The 12,017-nt window shown below is 57.5% G+C and overlaps 1 protein-coding gene across 7 annotated transcripts in view; it reads right to left on the reverse strand.

Annotated features, from left to right (window-relative positions):
• RREB1 (ras responsive element binding protein 1) overlaps positions 1 to 12,017 on the reverse strand; it is a 179,389-nt gene that overhangs the window by 127,310 nt on the left and 40,062 nt on the right. For 2 of the 7 annotated variants that reach the window (XM_070074453.1, XM_070074444.1), the window contains exon 1: positions 6,598 to 6,935. The exons of 1 other annotated variant lie outside the window; for it this stretch is intronic. The gene's annotated coding sequence lies outside the window, so the exon portion shown is untranslated. Of the gene's footprint in view, positions 1 to 5,926; positions 6,511 to 6,593; positions 6,936 to 12,017 lie in introns of those variants that run through there. 4 more of the 7 variants (XM_070074449.1, XM_070074448.1, XM_070074446.1 and 1 more) reach the window with 3 other exon arrangements.

The raw sequence follows: 12,017 nt of genomic DNA on the forward strand, positions 1-12,017 counted from the left end.
CCGACTCCCAGCCCATCCCTGGCAGCCATGGCAGCCGCTGCCCCCCACCTTCCCAGCCAACCCCTTACAGCCTGCCCAAGTGCGGTGGGGACCGACAGCAGAAACTCTGACCTGAAAATGGGGCTGACGGTCAAGTGAGAAGTTTGCAAGAAAACTTGAGAAAACGGAATGAGGGTGACTGAGAGTGGACAAACATCAAGCAAGTAGCAGCTAGTTCCAAACGAAGTGGGGGTGGGGAGTTGGGGGTGGGGGATAGTCCAGGTAAAACATGAGGGAGAGCAGGCAGACGACAGCACCAGGGCAGGTCTCTGGAGCAACGGAAGCTACCAGCGGAGCGGCCGCAGGAGGCTGGCGGAATCCGGTTTGTTTTAGGAGTTTCCAAAGATAGTTAACACCACTTAATGTTTTCCTGTCCCCCAAGTTTTCTGGGAGACCCGACAGGCATCAGGCATGTAACGAGAGCTCCCTTGCTTTATGGAACTCCTCCTGGTCTCCAAACAGAAGGCATACAACACAGGCAGCACACCTGGGCCACGGACGGGCCACGGCCACGCGGCTTCTGCAGCAGGCTGTCTCGGCCTGGGTTATGGGGGGCAAGGGGGGCAGCGTCTCTGGTTTTCACCCACTCAGGGCCAGCAGCAACGCTGCCCGGAATAAGACCCTGGAAAATGTCTTCAGATGTTGCAAAAACGCCAGGCAGAGGCCAGGGAGTCCCAAGGTTACCACCTGCCTATCCCCTCCAAACCCATCCCCACAGGAACCTCGTTAAGAGTCTGTTAGTTGTTTGTCTGCCGGCATCCAAACAGAAAGAAAAGTGCTTGCATTTCCCCAATCTCGACATAAACTCCTGGGCAAATTGTGCCTAAGGGAATGGAGTTGTGCACAGTTCTGGAGAGGAAATCCAGAGTGGATACCCACAAAACCTTCCTGTGCTCAAAATATACCCCTTTCTTCCATATATAGATTTCGACTTTCTGGAACATTTATTTTATGCTTACAACAATTCCACGAGCTAGCAAAAAGCCACCAAAAAGATGTGTGTAGAGTCTCGTTCATCCACAGAAAGGCTGACAAAAGCAAACGTGTCTTTTAAAAATTCCCATACACCTTGAAATAGAACCACAGCATGGCTGTGCGAAGCATCTGGCCTGACAAGCAAAGCGAGGGCAAACACAGAGGGAGACAAACAGGCAGTATATATTTACAGCTAAGTCCCCTGGGCCAAGCTAACTCCAAAAGGCAGCTGCTCTGTGCAGCCAGGCCAGCGTCAGGAATGCTGGGTCCCGGGCTTGATTTGGGCTTGATTTCTCACCAGCCCACGGGTGCAGCTGTAAAATGGGTCAACAAACCCACCCAGCCCCCACTGGCTGCTCTGAGCACAAACACGCCAAACGGCCTTCCTAAAAGCACGGTAAAATCAACTCAGTCCAAGAAGGGAACACCTGAACAAGGAATTTTTTTAACTAATTAAGCTACCAGATGTCTCCAATATTTCTGTAAAAATCCTGCCCTCCCCACGTTTTTATAATAATCCTACCCCACAATCTCTGCAAAAGGAGATGTAATCCAAGCAAGCTAGGGGAAAAGCAAATAGAGCATTTAAAAGCTTTATCTAATTACCCCCACGGAGACTTCTCCTCTCCAGTCTGGCTGTCTGACAAAGCCAGTGGGGGTTTTCATTCTCCCCCTCCTCCCCGCCAGGCGCAGCGGCCCACAGGTGAATCCCGGCAGGAGCAGCCAGCCCCCAGGCCCGGGACTTCACAGGTTTTCCAGTTCTCTCAGTAGTACTGGCTAGAATCACACTGAACAAACAGTCCCCACCCTCGCCCCAGCTTTTGTCTGAGGCACCTATTCACAGCCTGCCTCCGTTACTGCCGGGGAGGCGGCTAACCTGCACCCTGCACTCAAATCAAAAACAAGATGCCTCCCCCCACCCACGCCACCCGGGGCCCAGCGCAACCTCCAGCTGCACCCGGCTGCAGCCCAGGGCACGCTGGACGCTCCAGGAACGTGAGGCGAGAAACGGAGATGAACTCAGGTCCACGACACCGGGAAAAGCTCCCCCCACCACCGCCTTCCTCATTCTTCTACCTCGGCAGTAATGAAAACATCAGCACACGGCTTCCCTGTCTGTAGCCGGCCTTCTCTGGAAGAGGGGAAATTAAAAAGTAAGCGAAGCATTTCAGAAAGCACATCGTATGCCTCCCTCCGGGGTTGCTGTGTCACACACACCTTTCCTCTGATTTATGGGCCCCCGCCCCCAGGGCGTGGCAATCACTCCCTGACCTCTGCTGTTTGAAGACAGCGGCCGTGGCTATTTCTACTTAAAAAAAACTCACTTTCTAAACCTAAGAGAAAACTCATTTACCAGTGTCCAAATTATTAGATTCGGGTATAAAAAAATCCAATTCAGCACTGCCTGTTCCGATGGGTCAGAGGTACACAAACACCTTGAGGCCTTCAGCCAAGACATGACGGCTACCGGCCATTTCATCTCGCTGACAAACTCCCGGACTTAAACATACTTGCAGCAGAAACACAATGTACATCACAGCTCACTCTGCCGTCCAATAGTGGGCCAGTCCTTCCAAACCCAAAGCAATTATTTTTTTAAAGGTATCTGCGAACTGGGAGGGGGTGATGGAGGAGTCCCAGGGAGACCCAACCCAGAGCAGGCTACACAGTCCCTTGTATCAGGAGAAACTGCACCGTTTCTGCTGATACTGCATGGCACTTCTGTCTTTTGAATGCAAATCACTGTGAGGGGCCTGTAAAATTTTCAAAAGCAAAAACTCATTAATATGTGAAATAAACTGACATTATACATATGTATCCTGGAGAGGATCAACCGTACACACTCGGTCACCGACAAGAAGTCGGCCCAGATACACTGCCACCTGACACCACAGGGCAGCTCAGAGTACTGAATTTAAAGACCCTTACAAAAGAGAGAGAGAGACATTATTTTAAAATAATAACAAAAGCAAAACAAACTCTACCAACCTACCTCCTTAGGTCAAAGGGCAGAGAGGATTCAGAAATTAATTAAACCTAGCAAATAACGTAAAACAGGGGTGGACTCGCTTTCAAAAATGCTCCGGTTAATTTTAGCATCCTTCTGTTTAGCTGCTTAGCAACCCTTATCCTATGACCTTCTAAGCACCACCTACTTTTCAGATGGATAATGAATAGAAAAACCAAAAGGATTCACTTGTTTGTAGACAACATGTTTCAACCAATTTTTGTAGGAGTCAAATGTATTCATTTTTATGCCATGCAAAACTCTGAAAGGGTACGCCTTTTTTTTTTTTAATTTTACTTGACTAACTAGGAAATTTCCTTAGCCGAAGGGACTGATGTTACCAAGTGAGACTAGGGCAGCAAGCAAAGACTTTCAAACTGACCTAGGAAGTGGACCCACATACTGCCTCCCAGTTGAAGAGTAAAAGTGAAAGCCAGCAAGAAAACACGTGGGCAGGCTGGTGCTCCGGGTACAGCAGAGAACCAGGAAACAGCTGCTGATCAGATGTGGGACTATAAGAGGTAGGCTTCTCCCCCCCACCCCCACCCCAGCTCCCCCATACCTGTGCTGGATGCAAATGAGGCCTGGGACTCTGCAGCAATGGAAGAGGAGAGACCCTTGGATCAAACGGTCACTCGCTGGGTGATGCAAAGAGTTAGGAACGGATGGGCCACCTGTACCACAGAGCCAGACCCAGGCTCCTCCTCACACAACAAACACGGGTCTGGCACCCGGGTCCAGAGTCTGATTTTCTGATGCCAAATGCAGTGGCGACTAGGAAAGCCCAGGGAAAGACACTCCCCAGAACCGAGAGTTATCAGCAGCATTTCATAAGAGTATCGCATATCCGGCCAATCCTCTTTAAAAACATCCTAAAATACAACCGGTCGAGCGGTAACTTTAAGAATGATAAGACGGCGCAAGTTCATTAACCTAAAATGGAGCACAAGCTAAACAAATACCTAAATCAAAGAGCTTCTCTCTCCCTTTCTTTTGTAAAAGGGGGGGGGGGGGGGATGGTGGTGGTATTTTTTCACACATTTAAAACTTGATTAAAGCCATTCAAATGTTTAATTCATCAGTGTAACCAAAGCTCAAAAGCACATCAAAGCAGGACCCATCAGCGGGTACCCAGAAGGCTCTCTCCAAAGGGCAGAGGTAAAAAAAAAAACAAAAAGCTGAAATCAGGGGTCCACTTTTGCATACGTTACTTGGGGAGCACTCCCAACCCATCCCTTCCAGGGTTCTGTGGATTCCTGAAAGTACAGAACTAAGTGTAAAAAAATAAAATAAAAAAAGAAAAGAAAGAAGGAAGCAAAGGCACACATAAGGAGGTACTTCAGCCAAGACTTCTGCCTCCAGCTCAGACTTCCGGGTTAAGCTTCGCCTTAGAAACCGTACCTGCCTACTCCCAAAACCAGCAGACCTAGAGGATGCTTTACCCGGGTGTGGAGGAGGGGGAAAAGGAAATTCTTTTCTTCCCGGTTGTTTTCCTACACCTTCCACTTCAACTAAAGTTATCTCAGAAAAAAACCTGCACACTCACACACACACACCGACAGCTACATCCGTACGAGGAAAAAAAAATCTAAAAAAAAAAAAAAATAACAAGGATGCACGCACATTAGCAACGCAGCTTCTGCAAAATAAATAAATAAATAAATAAAAATAAAGGAAAAAAGTGAAGTCTCCCGAGGCGGCGGCCGCTCGCCACTCGCAGCATCCGCATGCAACAGGCAGACCTCGGCGAGCGCCGAGTTCCCGTCCAGGCACTTGGAAAACAACGAGGGTGGGACCGGCGGCGTCCCAGCCCCGGCACTACCGCGTCTGCGGCCTCGGCCGGCTGGCTCGCAGCAGCATCCCCCGCACGAGGAGGAAGACGGAGCCCTCGGGGTGCCCCGACCGTGAGCCGCGGCGGCGGCGGCTGGCTCCGGAGCCGTGTAGAATTTCGTAATGGAATGCGAACTGCTCGTCCGGATCTGGGCTCACGTTCTATCTCCTGACCAGCGAGGGAGGGCAAATGTGCTGAGCCAGGAGAAACGCTCTCCTCCTCTTTTATAACCCATCACCGATGCACCGGCCGACGGGGGCCCGCGGGGCCGCCACGCCGCGCCTGTCAAGCCGCGCTCCCGCGGGGGTGCCCCGCGCGCACGCATGCACGCGCGCCCGGGGGCAGCCGGTGCCATCCTCGACGCGCGCCCCTGGCCCCGTGCGCCAAAGTCGCCGCGTCCCGGGGAGGGGGCCGGCGACGGGAAGGACCTCCCCTGCTCCTTAGCAACCATTAAGTTCGCAGTTTCCTAAGAGACCGCGAGCGGGGAGGGGGCGCGGGGGGCCGGGCCCGCGCGGGGCGGCGGGGGTGGGGGGCACCGGGCCCGCTCTCGCCAGCCCCCACCCCGCCCTCGCTGGGGACCCGGGGATGGGAGGAGGGGAGGGAAGCCCCAGAACTCGCGAAAGAAGAAAAAAAAAAAAAATTGGTCCAGCGGGCGGCGGACAAAAGTTTTTCCGAGCGCGCTCCACAGCTGGGCGGCGGAGCGGGCCCCGGCGGCCGGCCCCGCCTCGGATGCTCCCGGCCTCCTTCCTGTGCTCGTCACGGCGCCGGCCGCCCAGGCGCCCCCCACCCCCACCCCGCGATGCAGGCGCCCCCCACCACACCGACCCCGCCGGCGGAAGGGCCGGGGAACAATACGCGCCCGGCCCCCTCGGGGTCCCCGGCCCGGGCGCGCGGGGCGGCGTGACCCCCACCGCCGGGGCTGCCGCGCGGCCCCCTCCGGGCCGGCGCCGTCCGCCCGGGAGGATCAAAGTCCGCAGCGCGCAGGGGCGCGGCGGATGCTCCCACCGAGCGAGCGGCCCCGCGCGGGCACCCCCGCGCTCCTGCGCCCCCCACGGCGGGCACCCCCCGGGTACCTTGCGGCGGCGGCGGCGGCGAGCGGGCGGGCGCCGTCATCCCCGCGCTTCCCGGCCCCGAGAGGCACTCGAAAGTATGTAGGAGAAAAGTTTCCCCTCCCACATGGGGGGGGAAGCGAGGGCGGAAGATGGAGAGCCGCGCTGGGAAGATGTTTCTGGCCCGCGGTGCGCGCACCATCCGAGTCCCCGGCGGTGCTGGTTAAAAATAAACTCGGCGGCGCGGGTCGGGCCGGATTCCTGCGCTCGGACGGCTAATATGGATGCGCATCAGGTCCCGCTGGCGGGGCGCTGCGGCGGCTCGCGCTGGGAGCTGGTTGGCAGAGCCGGCGGCTCGGCCAGGGGAAAGGAGCGGAGGAAGGGGAGGAGGAGGAGGAGGAGGACGAGGAGGAGGAGCAGCAGCCGCAGCAGCAGCCGGCGCGCAGCCCGAGGGGAGAGGGCTGCCCCGCTCATCACCAGCCGGCCCGGGGTGCGGCGTGGGGCGCGCGGGTCCTCCGCTCCGGGGACGCGCCGAGTTCCCAAAACTACAGCGCTCTGCAGACGTCGCCCTCCCCATCCCCAAAAAGTTCTTTAAAAAAAAAAAAAAAAAAAGTCGCTCCGGCTGTGGCCCAGACATCTCGCTCGCTGCCACCCCCCGAGTCCCGCAAGCCGAAACCCCCGGGGCGCGTACTTACGGCCGCGCTGGGCGCTGGGCTCCCCAGGCATGGTGCGGTGGGGACCGGTGGGGCTTCGGGGGCGGGGTGATGGGGGGGCAGAGGACGACGAGAGATGCAAACTTGTTCCGGAAAAGGAATCAAAATGGCGTTTCTGGATGTGCAAAGTTCATCAACTCCGCAGTCACTTCCCCTCCTCCTCCTCCTCTCCCGCAGGGAGGGCGGTGGGCGAGGAGCTGGCGACCCCCGCGCCCCAGCCGTCGTCCCGGCCCCCGCCCCGGCCCCCCGCCCCGCTTCCTCGCCCGCACGCTCCGAGGCTCGCTCTCCCCCTCTCGCCCTGATAAGTAGACACATCACGTGTTGCTCCTGCGAGTCTCCTGGGGACGTGTTACTGAGCGGCGGCGGCGCGGCGGGGCGGGCGGGAGGACCGCGGTACCCGCCGGCCCCCAGCGCCGCCCCCGCCCCGCAGGGAGCGGGGTGCCCGCAGCCGGGGCCCCCGGACCGGCGGCGGCGGGGCGCGCCCCCCGCCACAGACTCGCACACCCGCACACGCGCGCGCACCCCCCGCCACAGCGCAGCCCCGGGTCTGCCCCGCGCCCTCGGGAGGCGCCCGGGGCCAGGGCAAGGGTCCGGGCGGCCGCAGCTGAGCGCAATCGCCATCGGCCCCGCCGCTAGCCCTCCGGCCACCTTCTCCTCCGCCCCCCGCCCCTCCGCCGCAGCCCCCTCGCGGCGAGCGGCTTCCCCGCCCCCAGCTCCCCATCACTTCGCTCCACGGTTTGTTTCCCTCTTGCGAGGGAGGTGGACGGGGCGAGGCGGCGATGCGGGGCGTGGGGGCCGGGGGTGCGAGTGGGGGTGGGGTGGGGTGGGGGGCGTGTGCGGGCCGACACGGCGCGGGCAGGGGTCCCAGGCCTCCGCGGCGTCCGGGAAGGAGGGGTGCGCCGCTGCCCTCTCCACGCGGTCCTCGCGCCGCGTCCAGGTGGGGCGCGTAGAGGATGGGGCCGCGGATCCAGCGGCGGCCGCCCCACCCCGCCCCCATCTCGGGGCTGCTCCTCTCGCCCGGCGCCGCCCTTCCCCTCCCGGGGCCGAAGCCCCGCGCGCGCTCTCCGTCCAGCAGCCGCACCACTGTGGACGCCCCCCACGCGCGCCCGGCACACGATGCTTCCGCGACGGCTGGCTTGCCCGCCGCGGGCCTGGGGTGGCGGGGGCGCCCCCCGGCCCTGCGTCCCCACCCCGCCACGGCGCGGCTGATGCTGTGTCATCCACGTCGCCTGCTAGGCACCAGGGGCGCCGCACGCAGGGTCGGCCCCACTCAGCGGCCTCCTGCCGCGCGCTCCGAGCCGCCCCGCAGCCCCCCGCCGCGGCGCGGCGCCCGGGCGGCCCCGGGCCGAGGGGTCTCCGCGCCCGGCGGCCTGGGCCGCGCTTCCTCCACACCGCGGCGAACACGTCTCCAGCTGCCGGTGCTTTTCCTGTTCCCAGCCCGTGAAAACATCCCCTGAGAGATAAGGATGCTTGTGGCAGTCGCAAGCAAACACCACACACACACCCCGACTTCTAAACGCGGAGGCCTTGGGATGACGCGTCTGAGACTGGGCCGGGCGGGATGATGTTACCCGCCCGGGACACTGGCTTCTGTCCATTTACTTGACCCTTGACCTCGGCAGCACCCTGCCGGCTCCAGGAACCCTCGGACACCGTGAAGTTGTGAGCCCCATGATGCGCCTTTCGTGGTTATTTACTGGTATTTTTATCGCCTAGACCACTCCCCAAAATGCCACAACAGTCCGGGCAGTGTCTGGCCAGAGTCAGGAGCCAGGGACTCAATCCAGGTCTCCCATGGGGTGGCAGAAGCCCAACTACTTGAGCCATCACCTGTGGTCTCCCAGGGTAGACCGGGAACCCAGCCACTCTGATAGGGGTTGTGGGCACCCTGCATGGCCAGAGGCCCACTCCCATCTCCACTGCAGGTGGAACTGGCCATCCAGCGATGCACTGCCTAGACAGGTCCTGGCCAAGAAAGAACTCTCTAGAACTGAGGAAAAGCAGTTGGACCCTTCCCTCACCCGCAAGATAAGCGGTCTGCACCCGTGCCCGAGAGGGAGCTGACTCAGCTGGCTCTTTCTCTGACTCCAGTCGTCAAAACGAAGTTTTCAGAACCTGTTACGTTTCCCAGGGTCCACTGTTTACCGAGGAAAACTGTCCAGGGAGAGCTTAGCAGTTGCATTTTTCCAAACCCCACCCCCACCCCATGGGTCTCCCTGCCCCCAAATAAAAATCTTTTTTTTTTGCAGGCAGATCTGTGTGCAGGGACAGTGGTCCACAGAGGCCCCACAGCACTGGTGGCTAAGTTTCCTGGGTGCCAGGGAGAGAGCAGAGGACGGCCTTGCTGGGGGCAGGGGTGCTACTGCTTTATTTACCTGCCTGCCTCTGATTCTGGAACCAACCTGCCCTGAACTCCCACTCAGTGCCAGCTCTTGAAGCGAAACATAATCAAAATTGGGATTTTACTTGAAATTTAGCTTATTCCTTGCACTATCCTCAAACCTCTAAAGCTACAAGAATTTTTGAAACAAATTGTCACCTTTATAATGCCATCCAGATTGCACTGGCAACTATACAAAGAGAGAAAAACAGTCTTATTTAAAAATTGGATCCTGGGACTGGCATTGTGGCACATCAGATTGGGCCACCGCCTGTCTCGAAGGCTGCTCCACTTCCAATCCAGCTCCCTGCTAATGCGCCTGGGAGAGGAGCAGAAGATGGACCAAGTGCTTGGGCCCCTGCACCCGCGTGGGAGACCCTGATGGAGTTCCAAGCTCCTGGCTTTGGCCTAGCCCAACACCAGCTGTTGCAGCCATTTGAGGAGTGAACCGGCAGATGGAAGATCTCTGTCTCTCCCTGTCTGTAACTCTGCCTTTCAAATAAATAAATAAATGAATTTTTTTTTTAAAAAAACATTGGATTCTAATGAACCTGGGTTCCATATTCCTCATTTCTAGCTAACTGGTAGACCTGGAAGTCAAAACACCTGCTCAAGGGCTTGTTTGTTCACATTTCATATAAACAGCATTCACCCAACAAATATTTACTGAACATCCAAAAAGTAAAAACAGTTGTGCTCCCAAAACCACAATGAGGTGCCACTTTAAACCCACGCAGGTGGCTATAATCCAAAGGACAGATATGAGAGGACATGGAGAAATTGGAACCCTCTTCTACAACTAATGGTGCCACCTTCAAAAACAGCTTGTCGAGTCCTCAAAATGTCGAATACAGAGTTATCGCACAGCCCAGCAGCTCCAATCCCAGGTACACAGACAAGGAAGCACAACGGATGGTCACACAGAACGTGTTCATAACAGCACTATTCACTGGAAGCTAAGAGGTGAACATAATCCAAAGATCCACACATGAATGACTCAACAGAAGGCGGTACATCCCCACATGGGCTAATATTCAGCCATAAAAAGGAATGAAGTACTGATATGTTACTGACATATCTGAACCCTGAAAACATACTCATGAAATGCGCCAGGCCCAGAAGGGCCAATAATGTATGATTCCATCTACGTCCAATATCCAGAGGAGGCAAATCTAGAGTGACACAAAGTAGATTAATGGCTGCCTAGGGCTGAGGATTGCGGGGCGGGGGGGGGGGGGGGGGGGAGTCAACTGCTAACCTGATAAGGGGTTTCTTTTTTGGGAGTGATAAAAATGTTCTGAAATTGACTGTGGCAAGGTTTCACAACAATAAATCCACTTTCAGAAAATCTACTGGGGGTCAGCGTTGTAGCATAGCAGGTAAGGCCACCTCCTAAGGCAGCGGCATCACGTATGGGCACCAGTTCATGTCCCGACTGCTCGACATCAGAGGCAGCTCCTTGCTCGTGGCCTGGGGAAAGCAGCGAAGGCAGCCCAAGTCCTTGAGCCCCTGCCACTGCCACCCACGTGGGAGACCCAGATTGAGTTCTAGGCTCTTGGAGTTGGCCTGGCCCAGCCCTGCCTGTTGTAGCCATCCAGGGAGTGAACCAGTGGATGGAAGATCTCGCTCTCACTCACTCTGTCCTTCAAATAGGTGAAAATAAATTTTTTTTTTTTAAATGAGGCAGAGGTGAGAACCCATTTTGGATGGAAGGGTGACAGTAGGTGACATTGAGCCTCGAGATAGAAGAAAAAGGGCTCTGTGGTGCAAGAGGATCCCAAAGACAAAGATGTGGAGGTCCGAGAAGGCTGCCTGGATGAGGTGACACAGATGCGTCAGTGTCCCCGGGGGCGGGCGGAGAGGAGAGGGAAGGCTGCAGACCGAGGGGGCAGGGAGCTACCAGCACAAGGTCAGTTTCCTGAACTGCAAATACCTCCCTCTGCAGCTGCTGCAGAGGAGGGAGGAGGGGAGGCAGCAAGAGATGGGGCTGGAGCAATAGCGGGGGGCCAGGCCACCAGGCGCTCTGTGCTCCTCGCAGCTGGCTTGGAGTTGATCCAATGGTGAGGCCACCGCAGGGCTCACGGAGGAGGGCAGCCAGGATGGCCCGCAAGGCTAGGTAGGAATTAACAGAGAGGTTCATCTCAGTGATAATGAAGACCTGGGAAGTCACTGGCCGGACAGGTGGAGAGGAATACGTTGACTGGAGACAGAGCTTGAGCAACTGAATAGAGGAGAAAGGGGAACATTTCCTCTGTAGCGTGGACCTGAGGGTGTGGCACCTGCTGTGTGTGTGAGTGGACAGGCAGCCAGGAACAGAGGCAGGAGGATCCACGGAGCTTTGTTGTGGAGCGGGAAGATGGAGGCTTGATGAAGGGTGATCCCCGATCTGGGGCTTGGGTGAGTGGCTGGGTGGGGGCTCCTGTCCCCAGCAGGCAGGGATGTGGCAGAGGAGGCTAGACTCAGGAAAACCTGGAGAAACGTCTTGGGGCAGGACAATGGACAATGAGAGGCCGGAGGCTGAGCCTAGGGCAATGCCTGCCCTTCAGTGGGTAAAGAGGAGGGAGGGACAGGCGCTGGCTCTCTAGTTCCTCTGAAGAAGCAGAAGGGCCAAGCAGTGGAGGCTCCCAAGCCGGAAGGCAGGCAGTGGTGGTAACGCGGAGAGGCACGAAGACAAGAGCGGGGAAAGCCAGCTGGTGCAGGCGTGGGAAGGTGGCCAGGGAGCAAGCGGTTAAAGAGGGCTGGCGGGAGAGGATGGGAAGTGCTCAAGTGCTCAGCTGAGAAGGCAGGTGCCACACAAGGGCAGGCGCGGGGTCCGCGGGCCTCATCTCAGGCCAGGGGCTGTGACTGACCCCATTCTGCAGCCAGTGGAGCTGAGGCGGAGAGCTCACTCGACTGCCAACATCACACAGCCTGCGAGTCACGGAACCTGCGATGCAAAGCAGCACTCTGATCCCAGAGCCTGCATTTTCTTACTGCTGCTGTGAGTCCATCGAGAAACAGCCTAGAGATTTTAGAAAGGCCT

The sequence above is a fragment of the Oryctolagus cuniculus genome, chromosome 5, assembly GCF_964237555.1.
Source record: "Oryctolagus cuniculus chromosome 5, mOryCun1.1, whole genome shotgun sequence".
NCBI classification, from domain to species: Eukaryota; Metazoa; Chordata; class Mammalia; order Lagomorpha; family Leporidae; genus Oryctolagus; species Oryctolagus cuniculus.